The sequence below is a fragment of the Papaver somniferum genome, chromosome 10 (assembly GCF_003573695.1).
Source record: "Papaver somniferum cultivar HN1 chromosome 10, ASM357369v1, whole genome shotgun sequence".
NCBI lineage: Eukaryota > Viridiplantae > Streptophyta > Magnoliopsida > Ranunculales > Papaveraceae > Papaver > Papaver somniferum.
This window is the reverse complement of record NC_039367.1, coordinates 95,819,871-95,842,931: the sequence shown is the minus strand read 5'-3', so window position 1 is coordinate 95,842,931 and position 23,061 is coordinate 95,819,871. Positions and strand designations below refer to the sequence as shown.

Here is a 23,061-nt window from a genome sequence, read left to right as displayed (position 1 = left end):
TGTGGTTGTTAGACCCCCGTATTTTCACTAGCTGTAGTTAATGCAGTCTCCAAATGGAGGCATTATCTCACTGGCCACCACTTTATTATTAATACTGATCAGCAAAGCATCAGGTATTTCATGGAGCAGAAAATTACCACATGCATTATTACAACAGAGGTGGCTCATAAAACTTCTTGGGTTTGATTACACCATTCACTACAAGAAGGGCTTAAAAAATAAAGCTGCAGATGCACTTTCAATACTTCCTGTCACTAGCTCCACCTCCACATGTAGTACTCTTGCTTTATCTACTCCAACATGGACTCAAGACATCATTAATAGTTATCGCAATGATGTTGTGTCCTCTAAGATCATTCCCCGGTTGTTAATTAATGCTACTGCTCTTCCTCACTACACTTATGTGGAGGGTATTTTGAGGTTCAAGGGTAGAATTTATGTGGGAACTACTACCAATTCAAGGCAACATATCCTTTAGTTTATCCACTCATCTGCCATTGAGGGTCATTCAGGTGTTCATGGAAGCTACATTAGAGCCAAAGCTTATTTTTATTGGAAAGGCTTGAAACATGATAATTTTCTCCTAGTCATCCAATGTGACACTTGCCAAAGGAATAAGCTTGAACATCATCACCCTCTTGGACTTCTACAACCACTACCGGTACCAGATCAGGCCTGGCAACATATCAGTATGGACTTTATTGAAGGTTTTCCTAAATCCCATAATAAGGATGTTATCTTGGTGGTAGTGGACAGCTTCACTAAATACAGTCACTTTATTGGGCTCACTCATCCTTTTACTGCACTTACGGTGGCTCAGGAATTCTTGAATCATATTTCCAAGTTGCATGGTTTGCCAGTTTCCATAGTCCTGACAGAGACAAAGTTTTCACAAGCAATTTTTGGCAGGAACTCTTTAAGAGCTTGGGCACACATCTCAACATGAGCACTGTTTATCATCCTCAATCAGATGGCCAATCTGAAAGAGTTATTACTTGAGGTGTATGACAGGTCATAAACCTAAACATTGGTTCAACTGGCTTCCCTTAGCAAAATGGTGGTACAATACCAACTTCCACACAAGCCTAAAAATGTATCCATTGCAAGCTCTGTATGGGTATGTACCTCCTCACTTAACTTTTCCAACCATTGCTAATACTTCTGTAGCATCTGTTGAGGAATACCTCCAAAGAAGAGATGCAGTTATTGACCTCTTGAAGGAAAACCTTCACAAGGGCCAAGGCACAAGAAAGAATGAAGTGGTTTGCTGACAAGAAGAGAACTAACAGATCCTTTGTTGTGGGAGATATGGTTTACTTGAAGTTACAGCCATACAGACAAACTTCCATGGCCTTGCGCAAGAACTTCAAGTTATATGCTAAGTATTATGGACCATTCCCTGTGATTCAGAAAATTGGTCAAGTGGCTTACAAACTGGAGCTCCATCCAAGCTCAAAGATTCATCCCGTCTTTCATGTCTCGTAGTTAAAGAAAAAGCTAGGTGTTGTTGTTTCCGTTATTCCTTCATTGCCATTGGTTGACTCAGATGGAGAGATCATTCTAAAGCTCGTAGCTACTATGGATTCTCGTCAATTTTTTCGTCAAGGCACGACAGTACAACAACTTTTGATTCGGTGGTCACACACTACACCAGTTGATGCCACTTGGGAGGACCCGACTAACGTTCGACCTCATTTTCCTAAATACCATCCTTGAGGACAAGGATATTCTGAAGGGGGAGTATTGTCATGGTCCTGTGGTTCATGGCTCGCTCTGTGGTGACTTATAACCAACATAAGGATGTATTTATATTTCTGATTCCATTAATTAACTGTGTTTTAACAGTTAACCCTGTTTTAAGTTACTTCCAGGATAGACATTGACATCTCGACCACGTGTAAGATCAGTGTCGATTAGGGTTCAGTGTTAGGTCTTCTTCTTCCTTTAATAAGTCTGTACTTGAATTTAGAGCTTATCATGAAAATAGTAGAAAAGAGGCAGTACAGTGGTACTGAGGTTACTTGTGTTTCTAGTTACATCTCTATTATTCTTCTACCTAGATGTACCGAGTTGATTGAATACTTACTAATACTCTCTTCTCATCTATATTACCTCCTCAAATATCTTAGTACATCACAGATTACAACACAGGTTGGAACTCTCAACTACAATGCCTTCGAGATTTTGTCACCTCAAACGAAATGTCGTGCAATTATATGCTAATTAACATGTAAGAGAAAGTAGATTCTTTTAAGAGCAAATCCTATGGGTAGTGTCACTCTTTCAAATGAAGGAGTGCACTACCAATTTGAGCAGATTAGAGGCTCCTATGGGTAGTCTTTACACTTTTCCTCCAAACACGTTCATGCACTCGTTCAATTGAACGAGTGGACGGGGGAAGTCTCCCGTCTAGAAAAAGAATGATAAATCGGGGACTAGTTCCCGTTTGTATAAAATAATTAGGTTGGACGGGAGATTGTCTCCCGTGTTTTTTTTTCTGAGTTAGCCGGGGGACTGTCCCTCGTTAGATAGTGTTTTAAGATCGGCTTATTTCACTCGTTCACGCATTCTTCACTTTTTCTTAAACTCGAACTAACGTGGTCCCACTACAGCTCTCAACCATCAGATGTTCAAATCCAACGTTGCAGGCAAAGGGGAAAAAAAAAAGAAAAGACGATGTCTTACACGACCTCCGTATCTCACTCTTTTATTTTAGATTATTACGTAAATACAGATGTAAATTGTGGGTCCTTATAGAAAGATCAAGTCATACATTTACCAATGGATATACACGTGTCAGAAGATGAAATAAAGAAGAAGTGAATACATCCATTTTTCCCTGATATTTAAACGAGTTTACGTACCAGACGAGAGACAGTACCCCGTCTGGATTTTTTTTTTCTCTCACGGGAAATTATCTCCCGTGTAGTGTTTTTTTCCTTTTTGCCCATAGTAAATTCACTCGTTCATATGGACGAGTTCTCTTTCATATGAAAGAGTTAGTCTTCAAATGAAGACTACCTGTACCCTTTGCTCTAAGAGGAATATGTGATAACAAAACTAACTTCACCTTCATTGGCATTTGAATTTCATAATTTAATGGCTCCCGAATATCAGCAAAATTTCATTCTAACTATGTCACCCGATCTTTTTCGAAAATTAAATCTTGTAAGTAAAATAATTCACACTAATAAATATTATACGAAAAAAAGACATCGGTCACAACAATTGAATGAACTACTAGAACAAACTTGCATGTTTCTTAAGCTTATTTTCGCGCAACATGCAACATATACACACAGTGACAACCAATAAATGAATCAACGAGAATATCCGAATAGCGAATTCTACTTCAATGTACAGTCCGTGAAAGGTTGCCACTGGTGCAACTAGCCAACTGGAACCTTAACTGGATAGCGATCCACTGAGTCAGACCACGGGTTGGTTTTACACTCACCAACAGGAATTTCTCTCAGGGATCTCCAAACAGCACTATTACATTTAAAGCCTGAACCAAAAGCGATTTGCCAAACTCGGTCACCCCTCGATACCCGTCCTTTTGCCTCAATATAAGCTAACTCGTACCAAAGCGAACTGCTTGATGTATTACCGAATCGGTGCAATGTCATCCTTGATGGCTCCATGTGCCAACTGCTGATCTGCAAATTCTTTTCTAATTCGTCTAACACAGCTCTACCACCAGCATGAATACAGAAATGCTCGAAAGCAGTCTTGAAGTCAGGAATATAAGGTTTAACTTTGGCCTGCTTCAACACTTTTCGTCTCACCAGAGAAACGAAGAACATGAACTGCTCCGTGAACGGTAACACCAACGGACCAAGAGTAGTAATATTCGTCTTCAGAGCATCACCAGCAACAGCCATTAGTTCTCTATCAAGAGATACACCAACATTTCCCTTTTCATCTTCTCTTTGATAAACACAATTATAACTATTATCATCGGCACCTTTATGAGTTCGAACCGTATGAACCAGCTCGTATTTCGACTTAGCACGATCACGATTCATGTTCGATAGTAGAACTTCTGCACCACCCATTCTAAATATACAGTTGCACAACAGCATTGATTTATCATTTCCAAAATACCAATTTAACGTTATATTTTCCATGCTAACCACAACTGCGTACGTATTCGGGTTCGCTATCAGTAAGTCCTTCGCGAGATCGATGGATATTAACCCTGCACTGCAACCCATTCCACCGAGATTGAAACTTTTAATATCCGTTCTCATTTTGTAATGATTCACTATCATTGACGAAAGAGATGGAGTTGGACAAAATAAACTGCAATTCACTATAAGTATACCGACTTGACTCGGATGAACACCGGTTTTCTCGAAAAGAGTATCTAATGAACCGAACATAACCATTTCAGCTTCAGCTCTAGCTTCTTTCATGTTCAAATTTGGAGGTCTTGAAGTAATAGCACTTGGTATGTACGTTTCATCACCTAAACCAGAACGGGTCGATAACGTTTTTGAAATTGAATCGTTTGTTCGTCGAATGACCCGTGATCTTCTGTCATTTTAATGAACGCGTCGACGGTAGATTTCAAACTATCATCTGGTTTGAAACAAGAGAAATCGACCAAGTAAACCGGTATAGGCCGTTTAACCCAATAAAGAGTTAAGATAAAGAGTAAGACTGTGAAACCAGTTAACCCAGTAGCCATATCAACAGCTCCTCGACTCCTCCATAAATCAGAAACTTGGTCGAATCGTATACCAGTGAGTTGAATCGTTGTAGCCATAAAGAGAGGTATAACTGCAAACCATATGAGAATTGTTGCATAATCACATGTTAACTTGTAACCTAACTTGACATATTTTAGCTTCACTGATTGTAGAAAATCAGGTAAGCTTTTCTTGATCTTGATCACAATTGATGTTGTTGATGATGAAGAATCTTTAAATTCCATTTCAGCTGTTGATCTTTCTTTATCCATTCTCTATACAATCAAGAATCTACTTCTATATTTCTTGCTATATTTTTTCTTTTTTTTTTTTTTTTTTTTTTTTGGATTTGGGGTTTGGTTTTGGATTGAATATGGAAAATGGGATTGGTATCTATATAAAGATTTGAGAGGTCAAATTCAAAGTGATAATTTAATAATTGACTTGCAATCGTGCAAGTATAAAGCTTTTCTGAATTCAGAGGTAGGTAAAAGAGATCCGTAAATAGTTTAGATCCAGCAAATCCGGCAATACGAAGGGCAATTGCCGCGATTGAAACACATTGTAGTGTTTGTAGAATTTTCAATAGAAGTCAATCACAATCTTTGCTGCCTTTTATTTCTTCTAGAAACCAAGAAATAAGTTTTGTGTAATGTGTAAACAAGTAATGAACCACGTGTTAAGATGCAATCGCACCGCCGTTGATCAGATTGCTGAATTACTATTTCTCTGTCATTTTACTAAACTTATGGACCTATAATTGTTATATGCAGCAAATCTGTTGCGAGGTGAGTACAAAGGTACTCGCCTAAAACTACATTTGGCACAAAATAACAATCAGTTAGCTATTACATGTGACTGGATGACTATCTCGTGAACAAATGTTATGGTCAAGATGTGTTGTGGAATTGACTTTCAGGTTTACACATTAAGGCTGATTGACATAGACATGAGTTCAAAGCTGGGTTTCTAGTCGGCACAATGTGGACATATTTCGTTCATCTTTGCTCAATCTACTGTGTTAAGTGTTATCTAGACCTCTGGTTCTGCTTTTGAAATCACTGTAATAAAAAAAGGTGGTCTTTTATTTTGAGATTTGAGAATCATTAGACAGACAGGATTTGACGGGGACCCTGACCGGACGGTCGGAATCGACCGGATCGAGCTATGACGGTCAGGAAAAGTTCAGTATTGGTAGGTGATGTATGTGGGCCGACAGAAATACGTCGGGGTGATGCAAAGCCGTCTCCGCGCTGTTCCTGGCCGTTGATATCAAGCCTAAAACAGTCTTTTCGTTATGTTTTCATCTAACTTACATAAAACGTATTTTTCTGTCTTCGATCCTTCTCTCCCTCCTCTAGAAACTCAAGCTCAAACTCTCATTGCGACTCATTCAATCGACGAAGAAACACAGAAGAAAATCACCTGTCAGGTCTTAAATTTCAACCCTAATTTTATCTTTTAATCATTTGATGCTAAAAATCCCATCTTTTCAATTTGATACTAAAAATCTCATCTTTTTTAAGGTGAATTTTAATTCAATAGTCTTCCAAGAGATTTGATTAGTTTCTTGGATCTCTACTCTCTGAGGACTCTAACCCTACGATATGTTTTTTGTTTTTCTTTTTTGTTTGTTTTGTAACTTTTGTTTGATTTCTCCATCATCACAGGAATTGCTAAAGGAATTGATTTTCACGATTTTATTGATCAATTTGGAGAAGGTAATAGCGTGTTATCTCATTCTACATACCCTATGGTGCTGATCTGATTGCTTCGATAATTCCTAATCAGCTTAATGCTCGGGTCTTTTAGGAAATTGGGTTTATTAAAATTTAATTTGTGTTATATAGTTACCATCTAGGTATTAGCATTGGAGCTACCAAAACATGGGGGTTAAAGATCCGCTGTCATGTATCCGGCTTCAATGAAACCTGAAAAAGAGATTGGTAATCACTAACCCCTCTTATATCAGTTAACGTTTCTTTTATTTTTATATCTCTTGATTTCAGTTTAGTTCAATTTTTTTGATGTTTTATCTAATCAAGATCTGTGGGTTTCAATCTTTGATTTTTCGGAATCAATATTTGAATCCAAATCCAGACTTCCTTTGTGTTTGATGTATCAATTCCCAGGATGTGGGCACAAAACAGCAGCATCAACAGCAAAGGGAGAACATTGAAACTTCGGGCAGTAAATTCAAATGCTGAGAGATTGAAACCCACAAATCCTGATCAGTAAACTTAAAAGTGTCCGGAGGCGATTGAGATATGGGCATAAAGAAGGAAAACACCATTTACAGGCGTACAACTTTTTTTTTCTTGGTTCTGAATTTTTGGAGCAAAAAGATGCAGGTTAGACTTTTAATTAGTATTTTTGGTTATTATTTATGTTCCGATTTTGGTTGATGTTTAACTAGCATCTAGGTGTGCAAATTTCATTTGGGATCCATCCAATGATCTGAAACAAAAATATAAATCAAATTTAAGGTGAAATTAAGAGGAGATGTACAGTCCTTCAGAAAAAAAAAAAGAAGAAGAAGAGATGTGCAGCTAGAAACCCCTTCCATCTAAACAAGTATGGATAGCACAATTTAGGAATGTCATGGTACCTAAAATAATAGCTTAACTTCTATTTCACACGTGTTCTTGCTTAGAGAGATTTGAAAGGTCCAATGATCTTCTTATTTTGGACATGTAATGGTGTGACAGTACCATTTTCTGTCCTCATTTGTATTGTTGATTATACTCCAAATTTCATGGCTTTTCACACGCAGTAGTGGATTGAAAACCTATTGTGAGTATATTTTCAATCTGATTTATGCTTTTATGTGGTACCCATGACAACATTTACACTAAAATTGTCACCGTTCAGTGCAATTTTAATAAGTTCTGCAGGATTTTTTTTTTTTGAAGCAGGTTCCGCAGGATATTTACTCAAGTCCTGCTTTCAAATGTTTGAAACCTTTTTGTTTAAGAATCCTGTCAGAATCTTGGTTGAAGATGTGCTGTATTTTTTGTGTTAGGATCCAATTCTTGAGCCTTTTTATGAATGTTCCGATATATCTATTACTATTGAGTCGTGAGATGGTGGACAGTCTTATCTATTACTATCTAGGGGAAAGGATTATAATTCCGTGCTTATAATGTGTATTTCATACATGCAGGCTTATGCAGAACTTCTCGAGGAAGGCGATCCAAAAATTCCAGCATGGTTCTTCAATCCCAAGGATGGTTTGAATGTGGGATTAAATTCACCACTCCTCTGTTTATTCAAGGACTGCTTATGTTCATTCAGAAGGTATCACCACCCTTAAAGGTTTCTCACTGAAGTTAGCGTTGGAAGTGGTTCACTTGATGCTGCATTCTGTGACAATCTGCGAGATCAGTCTTCACTATTAGAAGGGTTACATGTGGTAAGTGCTTCCTTATCCTTAATTTGTTTTATCTATTAAATAGCGCACCAAAATATAGGGTTCTGTTCACAATCTAGATGGTATACAACTCCACCCAAGGATTACAATTAGTATTTTTGTGGAATGATGATTAAGCTGTCAAAGTGGGAAAAGTTGGAGCGGGATTGAAAAAGAGCCATGGGCCTGAAATGATACCCTGGAGTTGTTTAGGTTTGAATTCTGGGAGGCTTAATTAGTATTTTCAGCTTCAGTTGCTTGCTATAGAGGAGGATCAGCAGCTAAAATATTTCATATGAACCACCAAAACATTAGTATTTTCAACTTTAGTTACTACAGAGGATCAACAAGGAGATCAACAACATGCATTCATATTTGTATTTGTATGATTTTTCTTTTTTCTTCATTTACAGGCATATGAAATGCAATAATTTTGAGTGTGGATAGAACCATAGAAGTTGTCTTTTAGCTTATTGGTGTTTTACGACATTGCCCATTAATATCAGTTATTGTGAAACTGAAATTTAACGCTCAAAGTATGCCTCTGTTCTGCAAGTTGTGCCATAGCATAAACTAAAAGAAAAACGTATTAGAAATTTCTTCAAACACAATAGTTTGTAGTTAAAAAAAATGGAAGAGCTATGTTGTTGTATTGTGAAAAACCTCTTTAGTTCTATATATTTATATCAACTCAGTTGTGGTCAGCTTTGTGGTTGAAAGATTGACCGTTCTTGCTCCACACTCGTCGTTTGATGTGTTAACACCTTTTTTTTTTTGCTTCAGTAAAAGCTTAATCATTTGAGTGTTGGTCAATAACACAAAATGAGCAGTTGCTTGCTACTGGAAGCTCAGAGGGAACCTTGGTTAGAAGTTTTAAAATTTGTTGCAAGAGGTATGTTTAGTTACAAACAAACTCTTAACTTTCTTGCACTGAAATCTATTTATATATATAGATTTGTTGCCTATTCTGTGTGATTCTACGATTTAGCAGTGTTTGTGTGAAAAATCCCATAGGCCCATATAACAAAACGAGTTGGTTCATTTGTTCATTTGCTAACAGGTTCACTCGCACGATTTGAAAGAAGAACTAAAGTGTTGCTATCAACAAGTTCAGGTTCAAAAAATCTTTCACTAGGATAGTCCTCTCAGCGTCAAGATCACAGCCGTTGTTGCTGTAGGAGAAACCTGACATCTAAGCTTTTTGGAAAAGTTCTTAGTTTCAGACCTTATCCAGGTGCAGGTGCCGCTATTTATCTTGGTGAATCATTCTTTAGTCATAACTCTATAACTCCAGCCTCATATGTTTCGTTCATTTTCCTATCTCTGTGCATTTTCTTGATTGTTTCCTGTCCCAAATGCTTTTATGCATCCCGATATACTGTTAGTCAGTGATTCAAATTGGGCCAACTATAAGATTCACTATGAGCTGATCCAGAGTACGTAGGGATTTCTTTAATAGTTTCTGCCTAGATGAGTGCCTCAGCATGATTCTGTTGAACCAACTATAAGATCCTTGCATGTAAGTTATCTTTCTGATTTATTTTACTCAAATATCAGTAATGTAAGAGTGACTTGAACATGAAGAGAAAGTACTCGCTGAGTTTCTCTAACTATGTCTACGCGAAACTACGTTGTTGGATATTCATAAACTAGATAACTTTGATGGTGGGGATTACAGGCAGTTTGAACCCTCATTTAAAACCACCACTATCAATTTGGTATGCGATTTTCTTCTTGATTTGGTTATCTAATGGATGATTAATGCAAGGAAAATCGTGTATAAATAACTGAAATTAGGGGACTTCTTAGTTGGTAGGAAGGGGTTATTTAATGAGAATAGAAGACAGAAAATAGAAAATTGGAGAAGTTGATGATGTTTTTGTTGCGGGTATTACGGATGCTGAGACTATTGTACATGGAATTCAGGTAGGGGAGGGGTTATTATTTTATGTGTTTAACTTATGAACTGTTTTGGTACAGATATATCTAAGATTAACTTGCTTATCATAGAATCCGAGAATCTCGAAGTCCACTGTTTCGTCTTTTCTTTCATTTGAAACCTGCAAAAGCAATTGTAGATGCGATTCAGGTAAGGGAGGGAGTATTATTTTATTTGTACAACTTATGAACTGTTCTAGAATAGGAATCTCTAAGATTAATTTGCTTATCATGGAAAACAGGAATCTCTAAGTTCATCGTTGCTTTCAGTTGGAACCTGCAAAAGCAATTGAGAATGAGAACTATGCTTTAGCAGCTGGAATTCAAGATCAAAATTCGGAGTTAGAGAGTGGTGGAGCGAGATGACGTTACTAGGTCTGTTCATGTCTCTGACCTTGATCGACATGTATTTCAGTATTTTTATTCTCACAATTAAGCTTCTAACTTTTATTTTATTTTATTTTTTTTGTGGGTGTGTTCTTGAATCCTGAGGTCCACGGGTAACATTGCTTTGTCAATTAGGTTCCGGAGAACAGCTTGCAGCGCTCTTCGTAGATAGTCCATATCTGGTGAATGATCTTTGTAGGAACCTCTTTGATGTCATATGAAGCTTTTTCAACAAGTTTTGTCATAGTTTCGAGGGCTTGGGACCAACAATATACAATAGTAAAACAGGTATATCTTTTTGATGTTGATTATTTTTGCTGTTGGGGCTTGCACTGCAATAGTAAAACATGTTTATCTTCTGTTGTGCTAAAATACTTTGCCTTAGTTGGTTGCCTGTGACATACCATCTTAAATCGTGTTCAGTTTTTTTTAGTTATCGGAATCTTGAAATGTTATATAATATGGTACATCATTAGTTCTACTAAATTATGGGTGTAACTTTATTTTGATGCATGCTAAATAGTTTTATATAATTATTTCTTTCATGTAGTTCGATAATCTAATTACTTAGTTCACTTTGGAGCCACCGGGTAGAACATCTTTAAGGATGCAGACAAGTTCCTCTGGAAATGCAAAGGACTCTGGGAAACCCTATCAGAGGCACGTGGAATAGGCCTTTGACGGGCTTGGAATTTTACTTCTTTTGACCTCCAATCAGTAGCTATTCAGGTATCCTTCTATACATCATATAAGAAACTTTTACCTGTAAAGATCATGTGCAAAGGGGAATCATATGTACCCTATGCCAGGTGGATGTTCATGTCTCTATAAGTGTGGTTGTTAATAAGTGGAAGGATGAGAACGATAAATTCATGACTTTTAGGCAGTGGCTTGATTTCTGCAGGTATTTGTTTCCCAAATCTATTTTCTTCAATTCATGTATTATAAATATTTTCTTTCAATTCTCTTTGGTTGTTGCTGTTTTTTTTTTAAATATCCCCTGTTTAGATCTCAATTTTCTTAATTTGGATCTTGGTAATGCCCATGGTTGAATAATATGGTATCTACAAAAATATAAGTATTGTTACTAGAGAAAAAAATACTAAAAGAAAAAATCAATTTCAATTGTTAATAAAGTCTGTTTGTATGATTATTCTCTTTGAATCATCAATTACGTAATCACTGTGATCCATAATTTTCCATGAAACAATAAACTTTGATTCCTTCTGAACAGAACAGGGTCGGGATTGGTAAAGTAGGAGTCTATTAAAACAAAGGAAATAAATGACTGTGTAATTGCAGCTTCATCAATATAATGTTGTTCTGTGTTTCTTTCTTTAGAATATGTCTGATCCTTTTTACAAATTGTGTTATTGCTTACTGTAAATAATTGTATGTTAGCACAGTAACACACAGTTCACTCATGTGACCACTGTAGTTGATGTCTTAGCTCAAATGGAAGAGCACATGGTTCTTAACCATGTAGCTGTGGGTTCGACTCCCACAGATGGCATTGTTATTTGAGTAGGCTTAAACCTCACATGCTTCCATTGACAATATTAGCTCATCGTTACATAGTGCAACACATGAATTAAGAGGGGTGTAATATTTCATCGTGGTACTTAGGAAGCATCTAAATGGAACAATTTCTTTCAAATTCTTTGTGACGTCTTTCAAAGCAATGATATTCATGTCTGCAGGGTAGAGAATTACACAAGTGAAGGATATCCTGGGACTTGGGAGCATAACCGGTCAAGATTTTTTCCGTTCCTCCATTTTTTTATAGAGTCGAGACTTGGTTCTCTAATTGAGCTGGAAAAGAATCAAGCTGAGGTTATGTTTACAATTCCCATCACATCTCTCCTGCTTATGGATTGTTTGATTGTGGGTGCCAGTGTTTGGTTGTTATGTTTATTTCATTGTATTAACCTATAGCTTCAATCTGCACTTGGCGGTATATATTATCAAGGTTTACAAGCCACTCTTATGCCTTCAACAACTGTGGCTTTTTATTGTTCCAGATAATTCACATCAATAGTTGAGAAGCCAGTGGCATCAGGAAGTTCTGCTGAAGCTATGTCGTAATATGGTATTTTTTAGAAAAATTTGCTGAACTCACAACGAATTAATACATTGTACCGAGGAAACCATCCTCAACACTCAACTACATGATATCGGGTTGCATGTAACACAAAGTTAAATTTACATTTGGAATTTGGTGTATTAAATTTCCACTCGCTTTAGCAATTCCTTTCTTTTTCTTTGAGAGGGACATGTACATTCAGCTCTCGGAAGTAGCAATTGCTTGGTCCTACAAGAGGTTGGGAACACTTTGTAGATTTGGTGTGGATGCAAATGGTAGAAATTTTGGACTAAGATCCGAATAATATCTTGCTCTATAAATATGTTATTGTTAAAATGTGTTTTCCTTTAGGAAGAAAATCTATTTAATTATTATTTAATTACGAGTCATTTATAAGGAAAAATTTGTCCCAACGAAGATATCCGATATGATGTATGTGGAGAGAATAACAAGGATTGGCATTCAAATTTTCAAGAATGCAGTTAAGGAGCCAATTTTTCGAGAGGTACAATAATGGATAAATATGATGTCTTATAAATGAATGGTACTTTTGTAGTCATTATTTTGAACTACATAATATTAAATGCTTTATTACCTCCGCACTCAATAGTATTTTACTTGCTTGATCCACGTGATCTTTTATGTTCAAAAAGAAAAAGAAGTGCTAAAAGATAGTTTTTCTTTTCTTCTTTCTCACTGATTTAGACTGAGTCTCGGTTACAACTATAACAGTATCTAACCTAACATCTTAATTGACATCTATTTTTTTGCCAAACTTATAGAGGAAGAAGAAAAAAAGGTTATATTATTTCGAGTCATATTCAAATGACCATTGATTGACACAATAACGTATAAAAAATCTTCAATGCAATATTGGGAGTTCCATCCAAACATCCAACTCCACATAAACTAAGCAGTTCATATTGGCCGGTCAATGAGAGTTGCTCTAAAATATTGATCCTACACTCCAAATTATTGTTTAAAATTTAATGGATAGCTTTAAATCTAGCGATTCAAGTTAGTCGGCTGAGAAAGTAACTTCACCTAGCATGTTGTTTTATCATGTACTTTTTTTTTTAATTTTCTTTGCTTTCTTATCCTATATTAATGTAATTGTTTGATTTGACTTTGTGGAGTCCCCTCTAAATTACCTTATATTCAAGCTATGTCACCGATTAAGAGACTCTTGAGGCCCTTCTCAATTATCATTTTGTTTGATTCAGTTCTGGTTTCTAAGCTTCCGTCTAAACAGAACGATATGGTTGTTTTCTTAGATACAATTTGTTATTTGTAGCAAATATCCAATGATTTCAAATTTCCAATTGTTAAAATTATTCGAACTTATTTTGATTAATTTGAATTAAGGTTTATTTGTGTGTAGGTTATACCTTAATCGATAGGTGCGATGAGATTTAGTAGATGGCCATAATGAATTTATGCGAAAGAAGCTAAAAGGAGATAATCTAGATTAGAGAACTGTTTTTTTTCTTCCATATCATTGTAGTTTCTTCGTGCCATCATATTACCATCTGTTTTACTATCTGGACTTCTAAGTTTCATGTGGCTTGGAGATGGTTATTGTTTGAAGGTCTGGATCTCAGATTTTAAAATGTTATCAAATTGGTGATTATTTCAAATTCATAGGTTACAATGTGTATTGTTTCTTTCTTATGAGATAATAAAAGTACTGGTTGTGAGCGATGATATATATGTATTTTTTTTAGGATGTGAATGTGCCTAATATTTCATGATGGGGCATCTGTGGGTTGGAAAATGCTAAAAGAAATATTTATGAGGTATATGTTGTTCAATCACAACTTTCTGATTATTATAGATTAATCGTTTGGCGATTGATCATGTTATTTCGGTAATACTAACATGTGTTAGGTATAAAAGATTCTGAAAATTTTGATTTTATTAGATACATTTGCATCTATAAAAAAGATTAAGGGTTATGCTTTTGTCCCATTTTTTTTTTGATGGTTTTTCTTGATTGATTTTATAGAAAATATAAAGAATATTTGTTGATTATTTAGAATTAAGATCTCAGTCTATGTTATTATCATAAAAATTGTTTTATTATCCAAATTTCCAATTAAACGGCCAAAGTAGTCGGATATATCTAAATTTTGGGTTAAAAATGTGGATAGGTTGAACTCAGGGTTAGGCGCATCTAAGACAAAGATAAAGACTGAGATGTAACAACGTTACGTTAGAATCCAGTTTGGAATTATAGTTTTCTTGCTACACGAATTTAATATCAAAAATTATTTTAATTTTTTTATATACATGGCCATGATTAGGAGCCAGCTGATTCAACCAAGATACCTAGCAACAAAATTCAATAGAAAGAATATTTTGTATTCCAAATCACCCACATCATAATTACCTATTGTTTTGGTTGGCTACAATAGTATTGTCAAAGGAACATATGTAGTCTCGCATCATTTCCGATGAAGGTGTACCTATGAAGGGGGCCACTCCTTATAGATTTTAAAGTGGTCCACCACTGAAAGTTTTAAGACGCAATTTGTCAAACTAATTAGCATACCTATTAATAAGGCAGAGGTACGAAGAGGGAAAATGAGAATATCTGTATCGAAGAGAGGTTGCTGATTTTTCTCTGTAAAGGTAAACGTGTTAAATAAATATAGTTTCTTTTGTGTCCTTTTTTATATAATAATTAGTGTGCTTCTAAATATAAGCAATGTAAAGTGCATCATTTATTTTTCCATTTTCTATTGTTTTTTTCTTCCACTTTTTAACAAATGTTAATTGTATTCTCCGTGCGGGTATGTAATGGTCGTACACAGTCAGTTTGAAATAATTATGTAAAGTCTGATCTACTTATAGTAGTGCTTCCGAGAATTATTTTACTTTTGAGGAAAATCGATTAACTAAAATGTGTACTGCTTGAAGTTAATGGAGATTCCGTTTCAGATTGATATATGTAATGTTCTTACTGTAATTTGTGTCAACGAATTTACTATAAGTTAAATGAGGTTCCACGTTAGCGGTTGAGCATATGACGAGTGACCCACCTTAGAAGTTGTCGTTCGTAGTTGAACTTTAGAGGTACATTGGTGTTGTATAGAGAGTGATCAATTTCTTTGTTATTCAGGTCTTATACGTACTGATCCACACACCAGCAAAATATACGGGTATGTAATATCAAGTGAACTATGGTTTACTATATAGTTGTTCATGAAATAGTAATATTAAGTGATCTTTTTTATTTTTAATATCCATCATTATCATATGTATATATTGGTCTGAATAAAATGTAAAGTTCTGATAATCGGTTAGTTTGGACGTTCATATCAAACTAAGATACAAGAAATATATTTCCTTCAGTCAAAATTCTAGCATCCATGTGGAACTTAACTTCTTATTTCGTTGACCATTCCTCATTGGTTCTCAACAACTTCCTAGAGAAAAAAGGTGAGGCCTATGGTATAATGGAGTAACTTTTGTCAAGCTCTGAAGTGATACTGTTTATGCTAGCTAGAGAGACTTGACATGATGGTCTTAATGCTTTTTGGTAGTACAAACAAATTTGTGGTAAATATATTACAATGTTATTTTCGTTTATGTTTCTTGAGTTTATTCTCCCTTTGTTGGAAGGTATAACAAAATTGATAGAATTATTAGCATAAACACTCAACATACTAGAAAGCTCCATCGATACCAGCAATCTTCCAGTTTGTGGTCCAACCAGTTAACTCACCAGTGCATATGAATACCTACATCTTATTAAAATTACATAATCTGAAGTCGTGGTTGCTTTAACTGAGTTTTTCTAAATATAATTAAAAAAATTTAGCCATTGTCAACGTCATCACCACCACCACCAGACCATTTTAGATGGAATGTTAAACCCAAACCTCCTTTTCTTATTTATTCACTTAATTATGAAGTTTTTAAAGTACTATTAGTTATCATTTCCATCAGATTCGATGGTGGAATGACAAAGCTATATCTTCTTATAAGAAACTACATGTCGCTACTCTTACTCTTCCCATGTCGAGGGAATACGATGGAAAAGGCCGAGATAGCTACGGGTGAATTTTCACTTCTTCGTAAATATAAGTTACACGTACACAAAAGAAAGATGATTGTTTACATATAACTTACAGGGCATGTACCATTTATCAGTTGAAAAAAATAGAGGTGTTAGTCAATGTGTAAGCATCGCCAAACTGAGTTAGGCTATCATTTGATACTGATGTTAAACCATCTGTTAGTTATGATTGACGATGTTGAGTTTCATATGAACTTTTTCGTTGTGCTAAATTTACTTGGTGATGTTTGTGCAGGGTACCATCATGTTTGTTGTGTATGAAGTATGAAGACAAGGGTGCCATGATAGACACAAAGGAGTAAGAAAAATGACAACTCACCAACTCTAAAACAGTTCAATGATAGTCCTATAATACCCTGAAAGCATGTATAGAAATCTTTATGTTTGAAAACGGACTTATACCAATCTTTTTTTGGAGCATGTATACCAATATTTCGGGTGATAAGCAGAAACAATATTGCATTATATTTTCCTATCGACATATATTTAATGACATACATTTTATTCCATTAGTGTAGATGTATTTGTTGTTAACAAAATTGAAGCACAAATGTTATGTGCTTAATGAGACAACATTACCTTAATTATTTTTTCTTATCGGCATGTGTTTCTTAAAACTTACTGCATCATAAATAGTCTTATAATATGCTTTTTCATGATTATGGAGCATCATAAACACATAAATAGTCTTATAATATGCTTTTTCATGATTATGGAGCATCATAAACACATAAAGAGCAGTTATTTCAGTAAATTAACAATTACGTGTGAAGATCGTTGACGTTCTAAGCAATTTTGTTTGTTTTGACCAATGACAGTTGGTTATAAATTGGAATACTGCTTAAGCTCCTAATTGAACATGATGATATACCAATTTCTTTTAGCTAAACCGGAAGCTTAAACATATTGATGCATTAGTGTCATGTTGTTAAAAAATTTTATCATACTGTACTTTCGAAGTAAAGCAGGAGCAATTAACTTTTCACGGAGTTACCAAATTTGAGGACTTATGTTATGTATCATTCTCTTAATATATTGAAATATTTTTGGTAGGAAAAAAAAGTCACCTCATTTGTTTCTCTTTCATTGTTATCACCATTAGATACTAAATTAATTCATAGTTGCCAACATGGATCCACAATTCCACATGTTCCTTTAATTTCACAATTTCGGTCTTCAATAAAGATGATTGGTTTTAAAGTTAAGAAGGAATAAATATTGATGAAATTAGATCAAGTGATTAATATTTTATTAGTACTAATGCAATTATCACTATTACATGTAAGTTATTTGTTATATAGTTGTCTAAGTTGTAGTCTTTTTAAATATTTAATATTAACTAATTTATATTATTTCAAATGAATAAATTATATGCATTTAAGAGTTAACTGATAGGTTGAGCCGGAGTATTGAAATTGGGTATGGTTAAATAAAGAAAGTTATGATTTGATGTTATGGTGACTCTAGAATTTCAATGTTAAAGAGAATCAAATCAAAAGTTACATTTATTAGAAAAAAAAAAAAAAATCAAAAGTTACAACTCAAATGAAATTTCTGAACGGTACATGATAATATTAGATCAGCTGATTAATAAGAGTTAGGTTCTGCAAAACCCTACTCAAAATGCCGCAGCTGCTCGTGTCAGTCCTGGATACCAAAGATCTAGCATGAACTCATTCAGTCCTGGAGTTCCTCAAGCACCAATGTGCCTCCCAGGTCATTGTTCTTGATCTTAAAACTCTTTCAGAGTTCTATAGAGGAACTTCCCGCAAAACTAAATCAATCAACCACATTTACACAAAATAAAAAAACCCCACCTAAAATCACCAAAATGGTAAAGCAATTTTGAATGAATGGGAAAGTAGATAAGGAAGGAGTTGATCAGATAGGAGCGAAAGACTAATTTCTGTTTCAATTAATCAGAGATGAATCTCATCTGAACTATGCAACAATCATCACTTCTTTACTCCTCCACCATCAATTTCATTCACAACTACAAATCTAAAATTACAAAAGGATAACCGATTGATTGAAAAGAGGCTTCATAGAGAAGATTAGATTTATCAACATAGAATAGATTCAGCCATATGCTTGTCTATAATTTCTTTAATCATAAGCCACTTCAGAAAATTTCAAACAAGTATAAATCAATACCCTACCAAATTAAATTGACAAACATAAAAATCAAAAATCAAAGAAACAAAAAACGAGTTTGATTTGGGGATTCAACTCAGAATATGGGTGGTGATATATAGAGTGGTCGGCAAGGCCATGATTAACAGCCATTACGACGAACGAGACCATTACAATATCGTCATTGTTAACCCCAACTAATTCTTTCAAAAAATAAACCTTAAAATTTTGAAGAAAAAAAACTAAAACCTTAAAATTTTACATGAAACCTAGATGAGACAGAGAGGAGGAGCAGTAACTTATATTCCTCGGAAATCCAATAAGTGATATTTATAGGGCAAGTCGATAATTAGGGTTTCCCAATTACTCTTCCTTCAAGGGCCTCAACTATTGTTCTGCTATAAACTTTTAGTATGGCACATATGGGCCTGTGTATTACGTTAGCTTGGGTTCTGGGCCTTATTTGAGAAACGATCACGGTCCGCTGCAGCTAGGGGTGAGCATTTTATCCGTAATCTGCGGATCTAACCGGGACCAATCGTATTTTTGCGGATGGATGCCCGGACCGTTCACTAATGAGTTGGACGCGGACGCGATTTTTGAAATCCAACGGATTACGGATTGGGCTCGAATGCATCCTTGAAAATCCGTTGGACATCCATATCCGTTAGATTAAAGACAGTTATATAGTTTCTAGAAAATATATAGATAATTTTGGAATTTTTAAAGTCTTTGCTTGGAGTGTTGTCCATGGCACTTCTATATTCATATGCATATATAAAATGTGTAGGTTATATAAGAAGTCATTTATATTGGTTTTATTTTTTCATTATAAATTTAAACTAACACAAATCCATTGGATTATCCGCACCCAATCCGTTCACCCGTGCATCCAATGGATGCAAATCCATTGGATGTTGGATTGGATGCGGATGCCAAATTTGAAATCTGTAGTGGATTGGATTGGATGCAGATGAGGTAAAATCTGGTCCATACCCGTCCATCCTCACCCCTAGCTGCAGCTATAACTAGTAGGGGTGAGCATGGACCGATATGGACCGGTTATCACCTCATCCGCATCCAATTCAAGTCACTACGGATTTCAAATTTGGCATTCATATCCAATCTAACATCGAACGGATTTGCATATGGATATACGGATGGACGGATTGGATGCAGATAATCCAACGGATATGTTTTATAATTAAAGTTTACAATAGAGAAATAAAGACACCAAGATTACGGATGGTTTTAGAAATAATACTATATTGTTTTAAGGGTTTAAAATTGGATTTGAGTATAATGCTTTGAAGTTACTCAAAATTTAAAGAGGAATGACAACCCGACCACTACAAAATAAGATGTTATTGGTGTACTCCGGATCAAGTATGTCCAATTATACATATATTGGTTTTGTATCTTGTAAGCTCATCAAATTATCACATCAAAAAAATACTCATACTTGTACCGAAGAAGTTTGATTAAAAAATGAACAGATATGAATGTCCAACGGATTTTCAAGGTTGCATCCGGGTCCAATTCATAATTTGTTGGATTTCAAAAATTTCATCCTCATCCAACTCGTTAGTGAACGGTCCGGATACCCACCCACGAAAATACGGATGGTACCGACTAAATCCGCGTATTTCGGGCCAAATGCTCACCCTATAAATGGGGATATCCTGGATTACAAATAGACGGGTTGAATGCGAATAAGTCCAAATAATTTCTTTTGTCACTGGTATTAAGAGTCAATAAAAATAAGTTTAAGAATATTTTTTTTAAGAAAAGTGGTTTTAGTTTCCATGTTTTGGAAGACTATAAAATCTACATTGTATAAAGCCGGTTCTTGTGGGCCATGACAACAGAAAAAAATTTTCATACCAGGTGGCATGCAAACTAGTCGCATCACAATGGGAAAGTCTATAGAGACAAACATTATATCGAGTGGTATTGTAAAAAACGCCAATGATATAATAATTATTATTGGCGTTGTAAACTCCATCGCTCGATGGAAATTTGATCATTAGATGACTGGTTTGTAATGGATATTTCCCTCTACTTCATTCCAATATATGCGACTCCTTACTTCATCAAGTTATTCGCACCTATTTTTATATATATATTACCTGTTTTTTTACATGTATTCTTAATTTTAATTCCATAATTAATGGCGAATTCCGATGATGAGAGGTGAATTCCGATGACGAGAAGTGAATTCATATGAATCAGTTTAAATCACAGCAAGAAATGCATCTTTGGTTATTTCCACAACTTGATGATGAAGAATATGAAGATAGAGAATTAAACAACACTTTGATGCTCATAAATTTGGTCCAAATACCTAGAGTTCCAGACCCAAAAGAAGCAGATATACATATCGAGGGATGGAATGATTCTACCAGAAGTTGATGCACAACTATTTTCTTCCGGATTGTGTGTTCTTTGATCAAAATTTCCAATATTCATTCCATATGCGCAAGTGCTTGGTGATAAAGATTATTAATGAGATGTCGGGTAGAACCTCAGTTTGATGTACTCAATATTAGAGGTCATACTCATGAACAAAAAAGTTACTTCATCCCTAATGATTCCCGGTTATGACAAACCGGCGGATGTGAAAGATGTGTACCCTCCTATGGGGAAAAAAACTTCGTTCAAGTATCTTTCATTGTTTTGCGAAGTAATAATTAATCGTTTTGGTCCAACGTATTTTATGAAAACCAACCAAACAAGACGTTAGAGAAATACTGACGCAGAATGAGGATAAGAAGTAGTCTTGATTGTATGCATTGGGTATGGATGAGATTCTCTACTTATTGGGCCGGTCAAAATAAAGGTCATTACCCAAAACCAACTATGATCATTGAAGTTGTTGCTTCTTGTATAAGGGTTAATATAAAATGTTAGAGAAATCGGTCACATCTAAGTCATCTAAGCAAGTTGAAGTTTATGTTTGTGTCTTGTATGACAATACAGATCATTTAACTAAGCACTTCCATGAAATTCAAGATTTTAGGCGGCGGTCTAGAGAGGACCATGCTAATCAAAGGTATGAAATGCCCAAAGATTAAGATGTTGGTAGTCATTGGAACTGTTATCAACCTTCCAAAGGTTACGATCAACATTTTATAAATTGTAATGACCATGCACACATGTACCAGTCACCATAATGGGAAGTTGAACAATTTCGTACTCCCCTGACCCCTTGTATGCAATCTATGAAAGAAAACTCCAAACTCATCGAACAAAATAATGTTAAATTTGAATTGAATTCATTGAACGATAATTTCCTTTTAAATGTCCTTTTTGTAGTGACTCTCGTGCACAACCATGTACTAAATATATATCCATCTGAAATTAGGATACCCTTTGTTGAAGACCGTACTTCCATTGAACAACTTAATACATTTCTAAAATAATCCGATTCATTTACAAAATGAGGGAAGGGAAGAATTTCAGGATGAAATGATTGTTAGTCCTAAAGTAAATTTTGAAAATAGTATTTATCTTCCTATTCAGGCTACTAATATTGAAAACAAACCTAACATACAGGTAAACGAATGGACAACATACATTATGGTTTTGAATAGGGCATTACATCCTTGTTATGATGATGATGTGATAGGATCCAGAGATACCTATTTATATAAACCGTAATTGCACGATGTCTAACTAGTAGAATAATGGCAAGTACAGGTCGTTCCCACGAGGAGCGGTGGAAATACGTAATCAAAATCTCTAATGGACTAACAAATAAAGATGTTTTTGGATTTTTGAAAGAATAAAGATAATGAGAAGAATAAACTCAAGTAACAAAACGAATCAAATGGGAGAGTTGGTAACCAGGGTTTAATGTATCCACCACTATTTTTATTCAAATACTGAAATAAAACATAATTCATGAATTATTTATTGTTCGTTCTACTGACATCACCTATTATATATATAAGAGTCGCAAATATCACTGGGACGCCCTAAGCATGGCACATCAAAAGACTAAACCAACGCATGCACCATCAAATTGCATTAGCGAGAAATTTATACAAAACTAAATACAGGTTCTCAAATAATACCTGGCTATTCTAAGCATACCCCATCAAAGGATTTAACCCAAGCATGAAATATCAAATAAGTAGACAAATATATTTTCGATCCTAACAATTATGCACAAAGGTTATACGAAACCGGTGAAGCAACAACTCATATTATCACTAAATCAATATATAAAATCATGGAATTATTTATTCAATTCAAAATGGTCTATTGCTATATAATCCAATCAATCAAAAATGGCCTAATACCCATGTAGTTTCAACCATAAAAACCCTAGTTA

General features: G+C 35.0%; 1 long non-coding RNA gene, 1 other non-coding gene and 2 pseudogenes across 2 annotated transcripts; 1 reads left to right on the top strand and 3 right to left on the bottom strand.

Moving 5' to 3' along the window:
* Positions 1 to 3,389: 3,389 nt before the first annotated feature.
* On the bottom strand, positions 3,390 to 8,600 carry LOC113315990 (annotated as a pseudogene).
* A 2,745-nt stretch (positions 8,601 to 11,345) lies between these two features.
* LOC113317836 lies at positions 11,346 to 12,651 on the top strand. Its single transcript, XR_003344048.1, has 2 exons — positions 11,346 to 12,261; positions 12,450 to 12,651. It is a non-coding gene; the product is annotated as an uncharacterized LOC113317836 (long non-coding RNA).
* A 5,812-nt stretch (positions 12,652 to 18,463) lies between these two features.
* Positions 18,464 to 18,564, bottom strand: LOC113319831 (annotated as a pseudogene).
* Positions 18,565 to 18,818: 254 nt separating this feature from the next.
* On the bottom strand, positions 18,819 to 18,915 carry LOC113319834. Its single transcript, XR_003345816.1, has one exon. It is a non-coding gene; the product is annotated as a small nucleolar RNA Z43 (small nucleolar RNA).
* Between the last annotated feature and the right edge of the window lie 4,146 nt (positions 18,916 to 23,061).